This window comes from Corapipo altera, unplaced genomic scaffold (genome assembly GCF_003945725.1).
Source record: "Corapipo altera isolate COAL_440 unplaced genomic scaffold, ASM394572v1 76, whole genome shotgun sequence".
Lineage (NCBI taxonomy): Eukaryota > Metazoa > Chordata > Aves > Passeriformes > Pipridae > Corapipo > Corapipo altera.
In genome coordinates, this window is record NW_020884964.1 from 1526341 (window position 1) to 1549117 (window position 22777).

Consider the following 22777-nt stretch of genomic DNA (forward strand, 5'->3'; position numbering starts at 1 on the left):
CACACACACACACACACACACACACACACACACACACACACACACACTAGCACGGCATAGTTAGCAACACTGTGAGCCCACAACGACACACTGGATAGACAACAGAGTCAACAGAGATTTAACAGAAACACGGGAAAGCAGCCTTCTAGCCTGCTCCCCTTCTCAACAAGAAGTGATACTTTTCCGGGGTTGCTCCATCCCAGTTTCCCTCTGGGGCCGCTCCTGGTTTTTTCTTGCACCGTTACTGCCGGGCTGCTCTCCTGCCGGCTCTCGGACGCTCCTGCTTTACCCCCGCGGTGCTGCCTCGCCCTGCTCTGCTACGCCGTGAGGGTTTTCCGGCCATAGTGTCTCTCTGGTGTTCGTCTGTACCACAACTGCACGGGGTGGCGGCGGCCACGGTTCGAATTCACACAGTTCGGTCGGGGCAGTGTGTGCCAGGCCGCGACGCACTCCCCCCTTCAGCAGGATGACTGCACGGCCGAGAAGTTTCTTAGTAGCAGCGAGGGTAATCAAGTCCCAAAGTCTATCTCCCAAACCCCGCCATTCCTCAAAGGCGAAAAGGAGAGGGGGCACTTTAAAGAAACCGTTTTCACAGGTCCAAGCAATAAGCTTGTCAAATACCTTCTCAGCTACTGTTTCACCTTCCTTAGCAAGGATAGCTAACAGCAACTTTTTAGCTGCAGCAAACTCTGCTTCCATGCTTGCAGCAAATGACAGGGGGAAGGTAGCGACCCTTCCTACCTCGGTTGGCGCCGACTGGCCCACGACCGAAACTCCTCTGTCCAGCCTCTCACGTCTCCAACTGCGTCTCACCGCAAGGAGATCAATCGGCTATCAGCCTCCCACGGCTACCAGCCTCCCATGGCTATCAGCCTCTCATGGCTACCAGCCTCCCACGGTTACCAGCCTCCCACGGCTATCAGCCTCCCACGGCTACCAGTCTCTTTCGGCTACCAGCGTCTCTTGGCTATCAGCCTCTCCCATCTCCAACCGCGTCTCACCGCAAGGAGATCAATCGGCTACCTGCATTCTTCTAACTTTTCGCGCTTTTTATTGCCTGTTCGGGCGCCAGATAAAAGGAGAAGATGCAAAAAATGAGCTCGAGAGTCAAAGACACATCCTCATCGAGGTACAGTCAATGTTCTCCCTTTATTCCAAAAATACACACATTATCAAGGGTCCTACAGGGTTCACACGCTCTATTCTGACTTTCTATTGGTTACATTTACTTTCACACACCATATCTATAACTTTATTGGCTCTACTAGCCAAGGCACATTTCCAGGCCCCCCCATCTTCTGGTTTCTCACACTCTGGATAGCATCCACCTTCCTTGTTTTCCTCTATGCAGCTTTCTGATATCTGCTGCTCAAGGACACACATCTGCTGCTGGAGAACACAGGTCCCTGCCGTTCAGCACACAGGCCGGATTGTGCAAGCAGACCTGAAGCAGTATATGTCCTGCATCATCTAAGATTCTTTCAACAGTCTTACTACTCTCCTTGGGACAACAGAGAGTCATGCTGGAATGATCGCCAGCAACCTCCGTCTCCCAAGGTCGACAAGGCCTTACCAGGCCTCACTCCCCAACACGGCAGACTCAACAGCAGGGAACCTGCACCTCCAAGCTGCCGGAAGGAAAGAGAGCAAAGGCCTTTCCTCCTTTCTTCTTATAGTCTGGTTTACGTAAAAATCGTAGGGAATACTGGGTAAATCTTGACCCTTCCTTGGTTACAAACTGGTCACCAAGGAAGGCCTAGACCAAACTATTACAATGGTGCACTGCTGAGGCTTGAATATCACTTCAAGTAATGTCTGCAGATCAGTTCCCTACCTGCAGTAAGGAACTGCGTGTGAGAGACTGGGTCTGGTCTGCAGTCTCCATATGGTCACAGGGCTGTGCTAGCCCAGAGGAGCTGGGCTATGGGTGGACATGGTCTCTGCTCAGCATCTTGGCTGAGGAGGTGTATGCAAGATTTGTGGGGTGCTGTGTGTTTGGCCACAGCTCCACTTTGACTGCATGGTAGAAGGTCATGTGGTAACTTCTGGTAGACTGCTGATAGGGGTGAGACCGAAAGCTGTTGGATGCTGCCTTTGTTTACTGACAATATGTCCCAGAAAGTGGGACCTCCGATGAAACAGACCCCCCCTTCTCCTTCATTTATTTCCCTCCCCCTAAACTATGAATTTTGTTGAAATTAGGAGGCATCTGAGTGAAGTAGGAAAATAAATAGTTTTACTAAAAAAACGGAGAACAAAACAAACAAACAAACAAACAATAGCAGAAAAAATGTCACCTAAAACCACTCTCTCGGTTCTATGCTGCCCAATGCAGTCCCCATGGAGTTCCTGTGCAGAGCCGAGGGGCAGTATTGGGTGCGACATGGCGACAGGGGCTGCGACAGTGGCAGTGGGCGGGTGGGCCTCGAAGGTGGTGTCCAGCGGCGGCTGCCACAAGCAGCGAGGAGGTGGTGCGAGGTGAGCAGCAAGGAGGCGGTGGGGCCATCACCAGTCACAGTGCACCAAATGGGAAAGGGGCATTCCCGGATTCCTTCCAACATGGCTGCCGTGGTGAACAGGAGAGCCCCTGCCCAGCATGTGATCCACGAAGCTGGAGCGTGGGGGAGTTCCAAGGGCACAGTGGCTGGCGACTCCCTCCAAGTTGACGCCCCAGGAACCAGAAAACGAGTTCCAGTAGTGCCAGGAAGTTTTATCTCCCTAAACTGTCGTGGTACTTCCCGTTGGGACCTCCTCATCCCTCCCTGCCCCGCACATAGAGAGGAGGGAGGCGTCCCTCATGCCCTCCAAAACCACATTATGATACAAAAAAATTCAACAACAACAAAAAAATCTTCATAATTTAGCTAAACTCTAACAGATGCATATTTGGCTTTTCTCAAATTTAAGCAGTGGGAGAAATCTGTAAACCAAAAGAGCCTGGGAGTACCTGCTCTTGAGTTTCTGCATAATGTTTTGCCACGACAAACATCTCATTACACTTGTCTCACCCCTGATTCAGCATTCAGGACCCACCTTTGCCCCAGGCATCACTGAGTGGACAGGCAGCCTTGTGCCAAGGGTTCCCACAGAAACCAGATGGCTCAAGACTTTAGCAAACTTGGGCCACTTCTGCCAGGTAACTTATAATCGGAAGCATATATATGCAATATCATTTCAGGTTTGCTGGGATCAAAATAAGCCAAAAATAATTTCTAGAGGAGTTGGAAGCCAGTTTTAACTTAAAAATCCTCTTTCACAGCAAGACATGCCAAGACAGACAACTCAATTACCAGCTCATAGTTGAAACCAAATGTTGCATCTAATATGAATTTTTTTCCCCATTGTTTTCATCCACTGGCTGATATGAGATCAAAAAGGAATTTCTTTCAAAACAGAACATTTATCTTCCTCTGTCCTTATTCTTCTTCACCAGTGATTTGAGTTTGTGTGTTTCTTTAGTGCTGTGTCACTGTAGCAAGGACTATAAGAGGGACTCTTACGGTACAAGATTATGGAGGAGACCATCAGGTTGGAGAAGCCCAGTAGACTTTTGTATATCAACTGATAAGACACAGACCCCTGACTCTTCTCACGTTTTCTTCTCTCCCTGCTGAAGTGTTCCAGCTTAAAAGCACATGAGAAAATTTAGCTTCCTTGAGGCTTGTTGCTTTTTGACATATGAGAGGCCATGAAGGCTTGCATTTCTACTTGTAGCAAAAGGCCCAGCTATTGTTTACATCACAGTTGACACAGAGGTGGTTCTTCACAGACCTTGTAGTTAAACTATTTGATGCTAGACACTATAGAACTTAAATGGTGTTCAATCACAGCATGCGCTGACATAGACAACCTTATTGGTCAAAGAAGTCACACGGTTTGAAGGGATAAAACCAGCGCCGATTTTGAAATAAATCCTCTTTGTTCATCATCTCACAAGGAGCATGCTTCCTTCTTTACCATGTGAAGTACCTGCCACGCTACACATGGCGCACCCGAACTTGGGACTTTTGAACCTATATTAGGTCAGTTTAGCATATCCTGAATCAGGCAAAAAAATTGGTAATTCCGGTATCGTCTCAATTCTCTCGAGACGGGAATTTTCACTGAAAAAAACACAGATGTCTTTAAGTCTTTGTCTCAGAGCGTCTGAGAAATGCAATCCTAGTTTAGAGAGCTCCAAAATATTAGGGATAGTGCACAGGAAAAGAAGAAAGAAGAAAAGAAAAAGCCAACAGATCGAGGCGACCGGAGAGCGGAGCGGAGTCCAATCAGAGTGGTGAGTCACTCTGAAGGCAGCGCCAACACCTCATGGGGCAAAGACTTTTCCCTAAGCGGTACGTGCCCGCAGCTCGGAGACCCAGGTGGCGGAGCACCTTAAAACCGCCGTGGAAGCCCCGCTACCCGTCGCTTGCCACGGCTCGGCCATGTGCGTAAAGTGGCTCCGCCGCCACTGCCTTCTAACACCTTCAGCGCCACCGCCAGACCCCGCGAAGCCCGCATCAGTTTTCTGCCTAGCAGAAACTGCTGCAGCTCACTGCCGCAGCCTGACGCTTCCTGCTGACCCCTGCCTGTCTGTAACGACAGCATAGACCCTCCAAGCCGAGGAAAAACCACTCGGAAGCCGCGGAGACCCCAAAGGAATTTTTCGCCCCTTTTCACCGCTTTTTGCCGCCCGACTGGCGCTAGGACCGCCCGCCGCCCCTGCCGGCACCATGCCACGCTTAAAAGCCATGCGGGACCCACCGAAGCCGCACCGCGAACCCACCGACCCCTCCCGCGCCACATTCAAAACCGCGCGGGACCTACTGAAGCCGAGACGAACGCGCGCCATGCCGTGACTTCCTGCCACAGCACCAGAACCCCCGCACCACCCAGCGAACTGCGGGAACCCTGGAGCCGCTTCCTGCTGCTTCCCACCACCGCCGGAGAGACCCCGGACCCCGTGCCGCGTGGGGGGACCCCCCTACCACCGCCGGGACTGCCGCAGTGACCACAGTTGCTGCCGCCGCCGCAGCAGGCACCGTCGGAGCAGCCCCGTGCCCGGAGCTGCCACCCGCACCAAGGGACCCTGCGCCGCTGCACTCAAACCGCAGGAACCTGCGTCGGACCTTGCAGACACACCGAGAGAAAAAAAAAAACGACAGAAAAACAGCTGATTCAAAACTGAAAGTAAAAACAGCCAGACAAAAGGACCTCCCAGCCATGTGCGCAAGCGGCCACCCAGAGCTAAGGTAACATAAGACGCTTTGTTTCCATAGAGACCTCATGAAACATTGAAACATGAAACATTAACTCTACACATTCTGAACCAAAACATAGACACAGGCAATTGCCACACTTGCAACATAAAATCAGTTTACTCCGTGATAAGACCTACCCTGCACACGGCACACAGAGGAACGAAACAATTAACACCCCCCCCCCCCCCCCCCCCTGCTCACACTGCTGGCAACAGCCAGACTTTTAGGCGTAGGAGCTCAAACGCACAAAGTCCGACTGGGGGAGGGAGAGGAGCTGTTTGTGACTTAAGTTACGGATTGGGAACCGGGAGCCAAGGGGACGCAGGTTGGCGGGAGGAGACGGGGCCTGTGATGCAAGATCCCAGCCCATGGGACCAGAGCAGAGAGCCCCGTAATAGCGATGGGGGGGGTAACCCAGCATATTTGCCACCCCACACCGTGGATGATCGCCGGCCACGTGCCCAGGGATGGGTGCCACCATCTTGCCCGCCAAATGGACTGGAAACCGACCCGTCTCTTCCGGTCCCAGCACTACCCCGTCCTACCCCCAGGCACAATGGGGGAGGTAACCCCGCCCCCGCACCGCCTCCACCACCCACCACCACCCCCCTACAGGGAACCGAGTTCACTGGGGCCACAGGGGGGGAGGAATGAGGGGATGAGGAGGAATCCAGGATGGTTCTGCCGGGAGGGAGTGAGGTAGCAAACGGGGAAGGATCGGTTGATAAGTATGCCTCACGATTGGAGGACAACGTGTGGCTGACCGATTTTAGGGAGAATTGCTCTGCTTATGCTAGTGACCCACAGACAGGTGTAACAGCACATCAGTTAACCGGGGATGCAAATTATAGTTCAATAGATACAGAATCTAAATACCATAGAGAGATATACGATGTAATAGCCAAACAAGCCCTAAAAGCTATGAAAAACCTTCACACTACAGACCAAAGTAGTGACCTGCCCTCCACAAAAGCGTTACAAAATTATAATGAACCAAATTCAGGATGTTTAGCTCGGCTGCAATCTGTTTTAAACAAACAAATAGGATACAATAAAGCCAGAGAGATGCTGTATAAGCAATTGGCTTTTGAAAAGGCAAGCTTAAGCTGTAGAGAAGCTTTGCAAACCCCTCTTGAAAGGGAAGGCTACAGCAGCTGAGTTAGTTCAACCCTACCAAAGAGTTAGCTCTGTGCAACACCAATCTAACCCTTTTGCTACAACCCTAAAAGCCCAGTTAGGAGTAAAAGATGAGGCCAGACACGGAGCTAGTTGTGTTACATGTGGTGACAGTAACCACTCTCAGAGAGATTGTCCTTGGAGACCCTTAGCAGCAACATCCCACAACAACCTAAGCAGCAGGGAATGGGCTGAGTTATACCAAGGGTGCCATAAGCAAGGCAAAAGCTATGCCATAAGCATCACACTGCTTGCTGCCATGCTACTTGCTATTCTCCTCTCTGCCACCCGCTTTCCCGAGCAAGAGAGGAAGCAGCTTAAGGCAAGCCACAGTGTGCTAACAACCAGCCCCAAAAATACCCCTGTATTCTGCACCCCCAAGAAAGGTGAGAAGTGGAAAACACTGCAAATGTTAAGAGCAGAAAATGCAGTCATAAAGCATGTGGAAGCCTTGCAGCTTGGACTGCCCCTACCTATAAGGCTTCCAGCAAATTAGCCTCTAATGATAATTGATTTAAAGAACTATTTCTTTACCATCCTTCTGCACCCTGAGAATGTGCCAAGGTTTACATTTTCCATCACGGCCTTGAACGATGCACACCCATGCAAAATTACTGCTGGGCTGTCCTTCCTCGGAGGATGCAAAACAACACGACGAGAAATCAGACAATTATCATACACCATCATGTAGATGACACATTAATAACCACGGCCACAAGAAATGAACTACCATTTGTTATTACTGCTTTAACCAAAACTGTCCAAGATGCAGGACTTCAGGTTGTTTCAGAGAGGATCCAACCATCACAACCCTGGACTTATCCTGGATGGAGGATCACACAGCAAGAAAATTCCACACAGCCACTGCAGCTCGAGGTAAAGGATACTTCAAGTTTACATGAGTTGCAAAAACTCCTGGGAGCCATAAATTGGTTAAGGCCTATTTTAGGCATAACCACAGAGGAGCTACACCCTCTATTTGTGCTGCTAAGGGGGGACTCTGACCTAACGTCTAACAGGTCTCTGACAGCAGAGGCAAAGCAGGTGTTAGACATTTGTGCCAAGGCAATAGAGAATAGGCAGGGTAGAAGGAGAAATCCTGAACTGCAAATCTGCCCAGCCTTAGTTCCCAGCAGGTACCAGCCATTTGCAGTCTTGTTTCAGTGGGATCAAACTGAGAAAGACCCGCTGCTAATTCTGGAGTGGCTCTTTCTGCCCCATACGCCACCTAAGACTGTGTGGCCCATTAACGAAGTGTTTGCTAAGCTTGTCATTAAAGGCAGAGGACGACTGCAAGAACTGGACGGAAGGGGTCCTGCCATTGTCTACATCCCAGCTATGAAGGACAATTTGAATTAGATGTTGGCTGAGGATGCAGGATTCCAAGCTGCCTTGGCAAGCTTTAGTGGTAATATTTCAATCCATCTCCCTAAACACAGACTGTGGGCAGAAATCAGTAATTTGCCTTTAAAGGCCACTACCAGATGCAAAAATGAACCAGTAAAAGGCCTCACAGCCTTCACAGATGCATCTGGAAGAAACATGAAAGGCTGCAATGACTTGAGTAAACCCTGCCACAGAACAGTGGGAACGAGAACTACAGACCATGAACCAAACTTCTGTACAGGTTCTGGAACTGGCTGCCATTCATATTGCCTTGGGGAAATTTTCTGAACAACCCTTTAATGTTGTAACTAATTCCTGTTATACTATAAGGTTAATCCCCCGTCTTGAAAGTTAGTTTCTTTGAGATATTGTTAACCCTCACCTGTTGTTTGAAATGTGTTCTGTTTGGTTTCTTGTGATTCATAGAAGGTTTGATTTCTGTATAATACACACAAAATCACATGCTAACATGCCAGGGCCAATAACTGACAGAAACTGAGATACATATCCACAAAAACATAACTGCCACAGCATCCACTGAACAAAACACCAAAAGTGTAAAACACACTGACTTAGTTGCTTAGCAACCTTTGGTACCCCAAAGCAGATTAACACTAATAATAAATCAGCTCCACTTCCTATCAAATAGGAAATTTCTCACATCACAAACATTCCACACTAACTCATAAGACAGGCAATTATTGAAAGAGCACATCACACATTGAAACACATGTTCAATGAACAAGAAAAAGGGGGGAGAATCTGTATAGCCCGCAAGAACATCTGTAAAAAGCTATATATGTTATTAATTTTTTAAATTGTGACAGCACTGAAAAGAGTAAGTATGAAAAGCAACATAGGCCCCAGGCTTATGCCTCTCCCGAACCATCGGTCATGGTAAGAAACTTGAATTCAGGACAGCGGACGAGATCCCTAGATTTTGTGACTTGTGGGGGAGGCTATGCCTGTGTGGCTACAGGAAAAGAACTTGGGTGGATTCCTTCCAGGTGTGTAAAACCCTATTTAGGTACACAACCACAACAGCAAGAACCAGAGTAAAGCAGAAGTTATAAAAGAGTTATGTTTATGTTTCAGGTTTACATTAAGGGACGAGCAATGTGGCAAAAAAGCAGTCAGTAAAAATCTGTAAATGTGTGTGTGAGATGAATGAAAGGCGGCCGCCGATGAATGAAAATGAATGAAAAGAGTGAACGAATAAAGACAGTTGTTTGACTGGACAAATATTAAAACACAAAACACCTCACGAAATAACATTACCTCTGCCACAAGGTCACTTTAAGAGAATTTAGTTTTGCTAAGTTTATCCTGTTTCTTAAATAAAGTTGAACTCCCCAGTTATTTAAAAACCCTCAGGTTAATAAAGGTAATAAGTTTATACACGGTTGGGCTAAGACCCTAAGTTAATAAAGTTATTTCTCCAAGTTGTACTACCCTTTAGGAATATAAGAAGGTTTTAAAAGGTTTACAATAGAAGTATAAGAGGCCAAGCAAGCGATGTGCTGGGTCATTACGAGCTTTGGAAGTTTACAACGTACTGTTCTGATTGTTTGCACTGTTGTTTTTGCACTGTTTTTGTGACTTCTTTAGATAATTAAGAGGTGGGTGATGTAGGAGGCGTGTCCAAGGCACAGGGTAGGTGCCGGGGCAGAGGAGCCCAAAAGAGCATGCACTGACATAGACAACCTTATTGGTCAAAGAAGTCACATGGTTTGAAGGGATAAAACCAGCGCTGATTTTGAAATAAATCCTCTTTGTTCATCATCTCACAAGGAGCGTGCTTCCTTCTTTACCATGTAAAGTACCTGCCACGCTACACCTGGGAACTGTGAGCCCTATGCTTTCAACTCTGAGCCCCTCTACCTGATTTGGGAGAATTGCCCACCTCTCACTGCACAACAGCCTGGAGAAAGAAGCTTTTTTCACCTCCAAGCTTGGTAGATCATACAACTAAAAGTAGAAATTTATTTTTTTTTTTCAAATTTGAATGTTTTAATTTATGCGTCTGATTGATATTATGCAGTAATTAAATTATATTCCCATGGTGCCTCTAACAACAGGGTTGTAATAATACAATTTGCTCAGTGAGCAAACAGCAAATTCCAGAAGAATTAGCTGGCCAACAGTGTCTGAGGTGAGGAAAGCCAAAGAGGAATGAAGAAGAGCTAATTTGTGCTGGAGTGAAATGAAAATAACAGGAAATGTTTTTTAAGAGAACACCCCTGCCAAAGAAAACAAGAATGCAATCTTAAAAGATGCTCTGAGCCATAGTTATCAGCCTGCAGCTCAGTTCTGGGAAGATACTTCACTTTGACATGTCACACCCTGCCCTGAGTCCCTACCAATGCTCATACCTCTTATTATGTTCTGATGCAGAACTAAATAAAGGGTCAGTACAGCAGCACCCACAGGGTGCCTTCAGCCAAGGAATGTTCCTAAGCTGTCTCCCAACTGAAAATTGCTTGAAGATAACAAGTGATAATGGCACTTCACTGCACTCCCTCAGAGTGCCAGTGGCACTTTGGTGTGGGAATTTGGGAATGGGTTCCTAACCAGTTGCTCCCACTAATCTCAAGGTAACTGCAATGCTGCAAAGGCAACTTTGAGCTGCAGAAATGTCTGGAATAGGAAGACCCAGGCATCAAAAGCAGTTTGAAATGCATCTGGGCATAGGACTCAGGAAAGACAGCATGGGTCATAGGAAATGAGAGTAAGTATCTTGATGGTGCTGCAGACTTTTCTCCCAAGGCTTCCTCTCTAGCCATCAGAGAATCACAGCCAACATATAATTCAGAGTAATTCCAAGCATTTATCTCTTGCTCTGAATTTCCCTTTGGAGGTACTGATTTCTTTCTGTTAACTACTCAGGAGTCAGAAGAGACTAGGCCTCCTGCCCCAGTAGTCCCTGAGTAAGTCCAAGAGGAGTTCAATGTTCTGCTGCAGTACAGTTCCTAGAGATATAGGCTCTGTATCTATCTTCAACTCAGTTCTAAGGATGATGTACTAGCACCTGAGTAACATGAGAACTTAGCAAATCTTTGCAAAAATTTACAGTTTAGGGTATGGTGAGATCCCAAAGGCAGAAAAAAGGCTGCTGCCTGTTCCAGAGCTGGATCAGCTGAGGGCATTGTGTCTAACCTTCAAAAGAAGTTTGATGTAAGGACTGGATGGGAGCCAAGGGCTTGGGCAGCATAGGTTGCACAGTGGGAGTGTGTGTCTTGGTGCCTGCAGCTTCTCTCCTAAGAGCACCACTGTGGAGCAGCTCCACAGTGTGCTCCCTGACATGAGGTCGCAGCTCTGTCCAGCACGAGCCCCATCTGCCAGCACCGAAGTCTTTTTTCTCTGAGCTTCTGTTTTTTGCTCTAAATGTGTGGAAGCAGCCTCTGTGAAGGGAGAACAGGGAAAGAGAAGAATAGAGGAGAAAGACATAACAAAAGGATTCAACTTAGAGCCTCCCTTTTCCTAAACAGATTACTCTCAGGCCCCTGCTGGTAGAGCTAGGTCCTCCTTTTCAAACTTGGGAAGTATTTAGGACAGTGGAAATTTGTGGAAGTTATATGGTAGTAAAGAGGCTCTGCCATTGCACACACTGAGGAGCCTTTCCCAAGGCAGAACTACATACTCTGGAAACATAGGCAGCGGATGACAAATCCTGGCACAAGGAGCCTTCTTGGGTCTTCCCTCACACTGTTGTTGAATGGTGTCAAGTGATGCTTCCTCAAGATGTGTTTTGTGTTGGAAGTAGCCTGATTTCCCCTTTACATCTTCCACTGACCGAGAAGCTCACCTGTTGCTCTTTCTTTCCTGACTTTCACCGCAGAAAAAAAGAGTATGTGCTTCAAAGGAGAGGTTACTCAGTGCAGAGGGCTTAGGACAGCTGTTCTGCACAGGGCCATAGAGAATTCCTCTACAAAAAGATGAAGTATAAAAAGATCTGTGCATCGGACTTCCTGTATGATAGGTAATATTGCAATCTGAGCAGTTCTTTCTAGCTCAAAACAGAAAAATATTGTGCTTTGGTAGTTCCCTCAGAAAAACCCAAACAAACAAAGTATTTCTAACAATTTCAGTTTTGATCTATCAAAAAAATTCAGTTAAAAGAAAATTGAAGATGTGCTCTTGCCAGTTGGACTGCAGTTGAATCAGTATCAAATATTTTAGAGACAAATAATTTTGAAAGACCATACCCTGTCCAACCTCTCAAAAAGGTCAGTGTGATATATTCTGTGATTTTTATTTTCTCAATTACAAAATGTCATTGAAACCAACATCTTCCTGCAGCCAGGTTTCCCTTTTGATTAAATTGTATTTTCCAATGAAAAATGTTCTAAGCAGACATAAAATGATTGTTGTTATATGCCAAGTGTATACAACAGGTTCCTTTCTTGGGGGGCAGCAGGAAAAGAGAGGTGTAGTAAATTGTCAGACTTGCTATAGAGTTGTTTAATTCAGTGTCAAATTGATGATGCTGCTTGAGAAAAATATGAACAGGGCCTCTCACTGATCCTGCAGCTGGCTTGAGCAAGGGCTAACACTGAAATGATGTCTGAGTCCTCATGTCCTGATGTTTCAGTGAGGCATAGAGGAGCACCCACACCAGCCGTTGGCCTCACTCCCACTTCACCTTGCATAACAAGGCTTGTTGTAAATCTGGTCCTTTGGGGAGATCAGGATGAGCGCAAAGATGCTTTGGTGAAGGTCAGGCAACCTTTACTGCTGCCTCAGTGGGTGGAAGAAGACCATATTGATTATTTTACCTTTTATATCAACTATAAATTCTGACCAAAAGAAACCAAGACTCCCTTTAATTCCTATTTGCATATTAACTTTCATACCCCTTAGAATACAAACGAAAAGAGAACATGCCTTACATGTATGACCACAGTCACCAACAGCCTACTTATGACACAGAATTGATCTACCTCTTTGGGAAGGGCCAAAATTATTGTATAAAAGAAGCGGGGGTTTCACAACAAAGAAAAAGATAAGAGAAAAAAAAAAGAAAGAAAATGAGGGGGATAAAAACACCTCTGCTTGCTCGGGATCAGTCAAAGGACTGTGTCTCACCTCCTCCACCGAAGGGATACTTTTAGGTGAGATTTTTTGCCTCCAACTGCATTGGAGCAGATTCAGGAATATTTTAATCTATCTATCTAATAGATCTTTGTTACTATACCTTCTGTCCTAACACATATTCACACACTGCAGTTAGTGTATTTATTACCAGCAATCCTGGACCTGCTCTCTTTTTGCTTCAGTAAACTACACTATTTGTTATATTTGGAATGTGCAAGTTTTTATTGCGCTCAGCCAGACCTATAGTATAAGTAAATCACACTATTTGTGAATCTCTGATCGCGAAACCTCTTATTGAACATGACCAAACTCATAGTGCTGAATTGGTAATAATCAGAAACAAATCCTGGCTGTATCTGAGCCCTCAGATCTCTGAGGCCCAGCAAGGGGGGTTTATTTTGTCCCAGATTTCTATATCCTTAAATCAACAAGAGGTTACTTGGGCTTTTTTTAATCTTTTTGAGAATTCAACAAGTCAAGGCTGCTTGAAAGTTACTGGTAAAAGTTCACAAGCGAGGCCCCAGACATGGTCAAATGAACAAATTAGTTATATGAAATAATAAAGGAAGGACATGTTGTATTGGGTAGACTAATTTCAGTTGCTTCCCAGAATCTTACAAAAATATGAAGAAATGGGAGAAGAAGATAAATTTGTGTCTAACATTTAGGGTGGGAGCAATTCTCTAAAGGCCTATTATATCATGATGGAGAGTGATTTATCAAGGTGTTTGCTGGCTAGAATGGAAAGGAGCCTTGCCACAATGCATACACCCATTGCTCTACCTGAACATGTAAAAGTTTATTGAGCAATTTGCTAAACCAAGGACTACCTGCATCTTCATGTGTCTTTTTTTTTTTTTTTTTTTTGGGTGTGTGGTTAGAGAGGGTCTCCTCAGCTTTGATGTGATGAGGGAAGGTGGCATAACAAGAATTTGCAGTACCCCAGTCTGCTACCAGATTCAATGCTAATCAATATTCTCAAGGCTCAGGTCATCTAATTACTTTCAAATATGACATTTTTTCTGCAACTTCTACTTAACTGACTGTTTTCAGAACTGCCACTGCTAGGTGTCATCTTAAAAGCTGCATACCAGAGTATTCAATCTTCATGAGATGCTTTTGGTTATTTCATGATTCAGTTTTGTGTTTGCCATTGGGTATCAACAACATTTGTTCCTTGCATACCTATGTCACAGGAGTTTCTGGGGGCTTCTGGAGCCAATCAATCCTAGGACTACTCCTCAGCAGCACAGGAAACTGGGACTTGGCATTCCCAGCCTTCTGACTGAAATCCAACAGATCAACCCCATCTATCTTTCCTGTGTATCACAGAGGAGCATAAATCAATAGTAGTGACAGAACGGCCCAGAGAGTCCTGGTGAATGGCATTGCATCCAACTAGCAGATGTCACAGGTGGTGTTCTCCAGGGCTCAGTATTAAGACCAGTCCTGTTTAGTATCTTTAACTATGACCTGGATGAGGGGATGGAGTGCACCCTCAGTAAGTTCACAGATGACACCAAGGTGGGCAGGAGTGTTGATCTGCCGGAGAGTAGGAAGGATCTGCAAAGGTATCTGGACAGGCTAGATCAATGATTAAGGCCAATGGTATGAGGTTCGAACTGACAGATCCTTGGGTCACAACGACCTCATACAATGCTAACAGGCTGGGGGAAAAGCGGCTGGAAAGCTGCCTGGTGGAAAAGGACCTGGGGGTGCTGGCTGAACATGAGCCAGCAGTGTGCCCAGGTGGCCAAGAAGGCCAAGGGCATCCTGGTTTGTATCAGCAACAGTGTGACCAGCAAGATGGGGGAAGCGACTGTTCCCTGTGTTCGGCACTGGTGAGGCCACACCTCAAGTACTGTGTCTAGTTCTGGGCCCCCTCACCGCAAGAAATGCACTGAGGTGCTTGAGTGAGTCCAGAAAAAGGCAATGAAACTGGTGACGGGTCTGGAGTACAAATCTGAAGAGGAGTGGCTGAGGGAACTGTGGGTGTTTAGCCTGGAAGAATGGAGGCTTGGGGATGACCTGTTGCTCTCTACAACTACCTGAAAGGAGATTGTGGTAAGTGGGTGTCCGTCTCTTCTCCCAAGTAACAAGTGATTGCACAAGACAAAACAGCCACAAAAGTTGCGTGAAGGAAGGTTTAGATTGCATATTATGAAAAGTTTCTTCGCCAAAAGGGTTGTCAAGCACTGGAACAGGCATCTCAGGGAGGTGGTGGAGTCACCAACCCTGGAGGTATTTAAAAGATGTGTAGATGTGGCAGTTAGGTATATGGTTTAGTGGTATACTTAGCAGTGCTGGGTTCAGTTGGATTCAATGATCTTAGAGGTCTTTTCCAGCCTAAATGATTGTATTATTCTGTGAAAATTCGTGGAATCATCCTTCCCGCAGGGATGCTGATAGGCTCTTTCTTCAAGCATGCATGCTGGAATATAATGAGGAAAGAGAACGATGCAGTAGTTCGTACTCAATTTCTCATCAGGGATGGACCACCTGGACAGTGGTAATGGGGTTGATTTTTCTACAGACCATTTTATTTTAACTTCTCATGTGAGATTTTTTTGTTTGAGTAGTCTAGCTCTGCTAGGCACAGCTGGGGACACTCCCAAACCTGCTTGTTGTGGCCCAAGGAGGTGATTGAGCACAATGTATGCTTTAGAGATCTGTGAGACCTCTGAGAGAGGCTCTTTGACTCCTCTGCCATTTTTTTGTTGACTGTATTTTTAGCAGTATTTTTGCATGCATGTATTTTTATGTCTGTAGCAATTTTATCTATGTTCTCTCTGGTGTCCAAGATAGCTCACTTCCTTGATGAGGTTGTTACTCTGTCACAGCTTTTAAGTTGCTCATAATGAAAGAAATTTAGTAAGAATACAAGCTGTTGCTTCATAAATCTCTTCTTGAAAAAAACCCTCTAATATTTCTTATCCTGTGTATTGGCTTATTTGAGCATTTATTTATTTCCTGTGATCAGTCTTGCCTCTTGAGTATGTCTCAAATGAGACATAATGAATATACCAGGACTGTAGTATGTCTTGTTAAAATGTAATTGATAAACCACTTCTAGGATGAAGAAATGTAGCTCTAGTTGTAAATGTGAGTTATTCACAATCCCCTGGGTGCTCAAATTGCGCTTCAGTTTTGGGGAAATTCAAAGAGTGGAGTTGCCACTTCTTCTGGGAGAGGACCTGCAAAAATGGTGTCAGCCCACATGCTTTTTTGTCTTTTTGTTTTGGTTTGCACATGGAAAATTAGTTTCTGTGGGCCGTGCAGTAGGTTTGTGGAAGACGAGAGGCTGGGAAAGCAGGCAGAGCTGCGTTTCTGAGAGACCTGGGCAGGCTGGGGAAATGGACTGATACAGACATTGGGAAGGTCAACAGAAGCAAATGTGAAGTTATGCCTCTGGGGCAGAATGATCCCATCTTGTGAAGTGTACGACGTAGCTAACCAGCAGTCAGCACGTGACTCTGCAACACAGGAGGCCTTGGCTGTATAAGCAAAGAGTGCAGTGAGCAGTGCAAGGGGAGTGATTAGAGTGATTATAGTGATACTAGTGATTATAGTCTCCTCTACTTGGGACTGGTGAGATCCCACCCAATCTGGGTCTCCCCACTACAAGAGAGAGAGGATCAAACTGGAGTGTGTCCAGTGGAGGTCACCAAGTTAGTTGCGGGCCTGAAGCACAGAGCATTGAGCAAGCAGAAGGCCAGAATGGAGATGACAGGATGACTTCAAACAGCCGGTAGACAGATTAGATGGGTTGCCAGTCCCTGAAGGCTTATCAAAACACACAGTGAAAATCCATGGACAAGCTGGACCTCCATTCCTAGGACTGGGTTCTTTCCACTGTAAAACAGTGAACAGCATGCTGCTAAGGATGTGTCATGTCACTTCCATGCATGACAACCAGCTTGCCTCCTCAATGCGAGCAAAATATGCATTGGGTAAGGATGGCAGGGAACAAAAAGCAGCAAACAGCTGACTCAAAGCACAGGAGTACTTTCCTGTAGGCAGGAAAGTAGCAAAGCCTAGGGTTGTTGTCCATTTTTTAGGTGATTATTTATCAGTTATTTTTATTGTTGAAATCCATTGCAGCATTCTCCTTGATGGAGAACAAGTCAGCTGATTTCCCTTTCTCTTTCAGTGTTTCAAAGATACATATGTGTGAGATATGGATATGTACATGTACATTTACCTGTATATATGTATGCACATGTATGTGCACATATATAGCACTAAGAAACAGCATGAGTCTGAAAGACGGGGGACACCTCTGAGTATTCTTGAAGGACAAACTGAATCTGAGAGGTATGCAAATGCCTGACCTTGTTTTGGAAAGGGAGGGCTACTGTAACCCATCTGGTACATCCTTCAGATGCTTTGCCTTTGCACAAGCGTAGTCTGTTATTTGTCAGGAAAGTCTGTAGAGGGAGGGTTTTGACCACAATAAAAGAGCCCACCGTAACAGTTATCAGCCAAAAGGAGATGGCTTTCTCCCCAGGCACAAGGCACTCTGGCTGTGTGCAATCATAGCTTATAGTAAATTACAGATTCTTTCCTACCTCTCACCCCATTAAATCTATCTCATAGAGCCTTTCCCACACCTCAGCTTCCTTGCACTGACAGCTAGACCCTGAAATGGCTAGAGCAGCCTGTTATAAGTACACTTGGACATGTCCAAAGAAGGAAACGTGATGGCACGAAGTAGTAGTACTTACCTTCTGACAATGATAGGATCACCAGAGCTGCCTCATGATTAGTAAATAGAAACATATGTTGTGCTCACCATACCACCATAAACTGCAACAGCATTGGCAGGTCCTGCTTTCATTCGTTTGGCTCAGCTGTGATCTGTGATCCTGGTGCCTGCAACACTGAGTTGCATGCCATGATGTCTGAAGCAAAATCACTGTTCTGTGCAGCACAGTGACCAGATAGCCTGAGGAACCATACTATCACAGCATTGCATTGCCTGTGAGCAAAACCATGCAGCCAGTAAAGAGCATCCTCTGTGCTGGTCTGATACAGAAAGCAGAGTTGGTGCAGTGTGCTGAAAAAGGCATTAAGTTGTTGGCTGACTGTGAATTTCCTTTGCAGCTTACCAGGTGACATTCCCCAAACGGTGAAGGGTGTGTGTCAGCCAGCCCAGAGAAGGTAGTTGCTGCTGCCACCACTGTTTCACCGCCTTGGTGAACCATGATGTTCCCAAGCCTGAGCATATGCCTCTTGTTGCCTCAGCAGGGACCTCTTGCAAGCTAACTTTACGGTAGGTGTTGCATAGAAGATGGGACAAATTTATTTCAGACTGACAGAGCAATAAAAAATGCTCAGGGCTAGGAAAATTCCCAAATGAAGACACAAAGAATCAATGGAGGTATCAGGGAGTTATGAATTCCTGTCAGATGGCAGATGTAATGTCTAATTAGTCTCTGACCCAGCACATTATTTGCTGTCTCTCTGTTCCCTTGAGCTCTGAGACTTTCACAAAAAGGGCTTTTTTTTTTCTTCCCTCTCTGTGATTCTCCAGAACTCCCTATGCATCTTTTGAGGGTAATTCCCAATGACACCCTACATTATACAACTAAGTTGGAGCCTTCAGTCCCTGGACTTTACAATTTGGTATTTTTCCTTGTAGTAAATCTTAACCATCACTACAACTTGTCATCTGGTTAAAGATGCCAGTGCCATTTCTTTAACACCTCCTAATTGAGCCAATATGGCATAAAAGTCTCACTTCAGAAAGGGCAGTAATGAGGCAACCGTAGTGTTTGGGAGACTGGCTTCTCTCCTCTCTTTCTGGGATGACAGAGCTCTATTGTAAACTAAACAGGATGTCCCTGTATCCAAATACAGAAGGGCAGAACACTCTGCTACCTAAAAAATTACATTTGTTGGAAATAAAGATGCCATTAAGCGCAGAGAGAGTACAAAAGGAGCAGTGGCTTCTGAATAACAGGTAACTTTAGGGGCAAGTTTAAGCTGAACTGAATGATAGGTATATTAACTCAAAAAACTGCTTTGCAAAAGGAAAGTACTCAGAGCAATTCTCTTGGTGTCTCTCTACAGATAAGTAAGACTTCAAGGGTCTATATCTACCTGTCTGTACTTCCTCCTTACTTCTTCCTATTCATCATTCACAGCAGATGCAGGATCTCTGTCTCTCCTCCCTGGTCTCACAACCCTCCTCTTCCGAAACGAGGGATTTCAAACAGAGAATAACTATCAGCAGCCAACAAAGAATAATGTTTGTCCGTGCTGTGTTCGATTGCTTTCTTAGCTCAACAATTTCATAGCTGTCTTGAATGGTGTGGCTCTAAACCGCAGGACTAATTGCTATAACAAGTTATGAAGATACTCCTCTATCTGACTAATTTCCCAGTTCCTACAGATTTGTACATTGTGGCATCACTCAGAAATAAAAACATCATCTGGACAAGGCAGATACATGGCAGATGCTGGTCTTTCTGCAAAATTTGCCTGAATGTACAACAGGAAGTTCATGCCAAATTTATTATGGCTAGGGGAAGACAGGTGGGACCTGCTCTGACACAGAGCATATATGGAAAAATAATGACAGATTTTTTTTCATATATCTGAACCAGTGGACTGTTTGTCAGCCCACAGCCTGTGGTGGTTTGGAGCTGGTACTCAGAAACCAAAGCTGGTGGTGTAGTTTCAGCTGCAGTGTGGGTCACACAGCTATACTCTGTGAATAAGATGACACAAATCTCACATTTCTGCCAAGTCTTAAAGCTTAAAAAATCTTGATTTTGGTTTCATTTACACAGACTCTCCTCCCTTCTGCTGCTGAAAAAGACTAGGAATCTCCCTATGCATGTTTAAAAAGCTGTTTCCTGAATTTGCCAGCCTATGGTTTTCATAAACATCAAAGTCATAGACAGCCCAAGGCATGGCTTTTACCTTTGGTTCTTACTGTTCCTCTTGCTCTCGCATATCTTTTGAGAGCCCTTACCACGTTTCTCTCTGCTCTTTCTACCTGGGCAGGACCTTACACATCTCTCAAGTTGATGCACAAAGAAACACTGGTATGCAGTAGCAAAATTTATGTCCACAACTGTCATTTTCCAAGGGCATCCCTGAAGACAGTGAGATACATAGCACACCCAAAACTGGGCTGAGCCTCTCTCTCTTCAGAGAGGCCACATACACATGCAACCCTGAAAGTATTTGATGTTCCTTGTGTGTGTGTGAATGTGCACATTCTTTGCAAGGTCATCTGCTCTGCTCCTCCACCTCTGTGAGGATCAAGCCCGTCTCTGCCACGATGGTCCCACGGTGTGCTGACCTGAGACAGCCCAGAAAACACCACAAAGATACAAGAGAATTTGTTTCAGGTGCTCAGGTAAAGGAAAGATAGATCCCAAAGTCTGTCTCTGCAACAGGGTGCTTCAGTGTCTCAGATGAGTGATAGTTTATAGCTGCCTCCTTGGTCTGCTCTGTTGAGGTGATGTGAACAGCGTTTTGAGAACCAACGTTTAGAAAGGCAGCAGCTGAAATGCTGCATCAGCTCCTCATAACCCACTGTAGATTGAGCAGAAGATACTCCTGGCAGGAAGGAAATCCTCGAGGCAAGTGCATCTTCCTACGGGATGTGAGACAGCATGAGCTCACTGCATGTGGTTCTTTGCATGTGGTCTTTCTTGCTCCTCTGCAAGGACCATGTGAGAAGGACCACATGAGGTACACTGCTGCTGTCTCAGTGAGAGCAACTACCCCTGCTCAAAGGCTGTTCCTTTGTTTCAGCCATATCACATTGCATTTGGTAATTCCAAAGCCTGAGCTAAGTAAACTCCAAGTCAAATGCTTCTCTGCAGTATCTCCTTCAAATTACTCCTTCCTTCATCAGAACCTTCCTGACACTGAGAAGCAAATCTGTTGCACTCAGCTTCATGAAGTACTTGCTCAGACTGTACACTGTTGTCAGTGGCACTTTCTAGTCTTCGTGCCATAGATTTAGAGCATTTGGATGTTCAGAGGATTGTATCTGTTCTGCCAGCCAGATATGCTGCAGCAGGACATCGCTCATCTTAGCAAGGCACAGGTCTCTCTTCAGCTCCTCACTGACCCACAGTCCTGGGTAAATAACCATGCTGCAGATAATCAGCAAACTGGACACATACTAAGGCACAAAAGCTATCCATGGGAACTTCATCCCCACTGTAGTAAGGCCCAGGTCCATCTTCCCAGGATGCAAGCCCCCTTTAGCTTTTTTGTTCAGCCCCCTGGACTGCCATGCCAAGTGCCAGCTCCCTGTCACACAGTGGGTTGCTCCAGCATGTGCGGCACAAGGGTATCACTTTTCTGCCTGGTGATTCTTTCAGGAGTGCTTTTACTATGCAGATCTTTCACACAGTGCTGCTCCTGTTTATTGTCTGTTGGGGGTTCCTGGAGACACGGAAGCTGTCACTCCCCAGTTTGGGATGCTATTTTTAAGGCTAGATGCAAGGGCCTCTATGGCATTTTTAAAGCTGCCCATCTGAGAAAGTTTCTTCTAGCTCTAGAGCTGGCTTTTACTTCTCAGGTCAATATTCAGCCTGCACCATCATCATCAAAAGGCAGACTCTTCAACCACAAGATGGGTTTAAAAATGACATTATTAATATTTTTGGGCTTGTATCTGTATTTGCTAATTTTTTTTTAACTCCAGGTTAGAAGCAGATCAAGACTAGGAAATATTATCTCCTTTCCTTTTAAATGAATGATCTGAGGTTTTTTTAATTCATGTGCTCCAAAGTTCAGCCTTTGAGAGAAAGACTGAATATCCCGTAAATCATGCATAATACATATGCATAAGGGAAGAGCATGTTACACATGGCAATCCACATCCTTGGCTGTGTGGCTTTTTTAGTACTTACTTGTGTGTCAAGGACAAAGCACAAGAACCTGTGGTGAAAGCCAAGTTCTAATAGAAATGTGTTCCCTTGCCCAAATTATGAGACAGCCGTAACAGTACTGCTAGGAGTGCAGTTGAGGGTGATGTGCCCCATACTGTTTGCTACTCTACATTTTCCCACCAGTGTTTGTGCTTATTTTAGATGGAATATTAATGGGAATGTACCCAGATGGTAAACTCTTCTTTTAAGTTAAATAAATAATTACTATTTTCAGTCCTTACCTGTTTGTTGGATAAGGGCATTCCTGGCCTCAGACAAGGTTTTCTCTCGTTGCCCATTGGGGAAAATATGGAGTGGGGACTGTAACTTGCCCTCTCACTACTCCCTTGCTTCAAAGGGAGGAGTTTTCCATGGCACTTGCCAGAAACAAAGATTGAAGATGAGCCAGAGAATTGACTCTACCATAACAGGGCAATGCAGCCCAAAACTGCATCTGCGGGGACCTCAGCTTTAGCAGTGGCTGAAGATGGATGAAGATGACTACGAGTACATTGCTACTCTCCAGGCTTAGCTCTGAAGCCCAACAATTTGCCACCCAGTGAGTGTGGCATCCATGCCCATTGCAAGGGGTTGGAACTAAGTGATCTTTAAGATCCTTTTCAACTCAAATCATTCTATGGTTCTTTGAATTCAATTCAAAAGAAGAACTGTCAGTGACTGTAACAGGTTTTTGGGTCCAGGTATGGTACGAGTTGGTCCATACGGGTACAGAATCACAGAATCAACTAGGTTGGAAAAGACCTCTGAGATCATTTAGGTCCAACCTATGACCTAACACCACCATGTCAACTAAACGATGGCACTAAGTGCCAACTCCAGTCTTTTCTTGAACACCTCCAGGGACAGTGACTCCACCACCTCCCTGGTCTGCCCATTCCACTGTCCTGTCACTCTTTCTGTGAAGAACTTCTTTCTAATGTCTAACCTAAACCTCCCCTGGGCACAGCTTAAGACTGTGTC

The 22777-nt window shown here is 45.6% G+C and overlaps 1 long non-coding RNA gene across 1 annotated transcript; it reads left to right on the forward strand.

Annotated features, from left to right (window-relative positions):
- The first annotated feature begins 11878 nt into the window (after nt 1-11878).
- On the forward strand, nt 11879-22737 carry LOC113957324. The gene is made up of 3 exons (XR_003531127.1): nt 11879-11889; nt 15991-15998; nt 22529-22737. It is a non-coding gene; the product is annotated as an uncharacterized LOC113957324 (long non-coding RNA).
- Nucleotides 22738-22777: the final 40 nt, after the last annotated feature.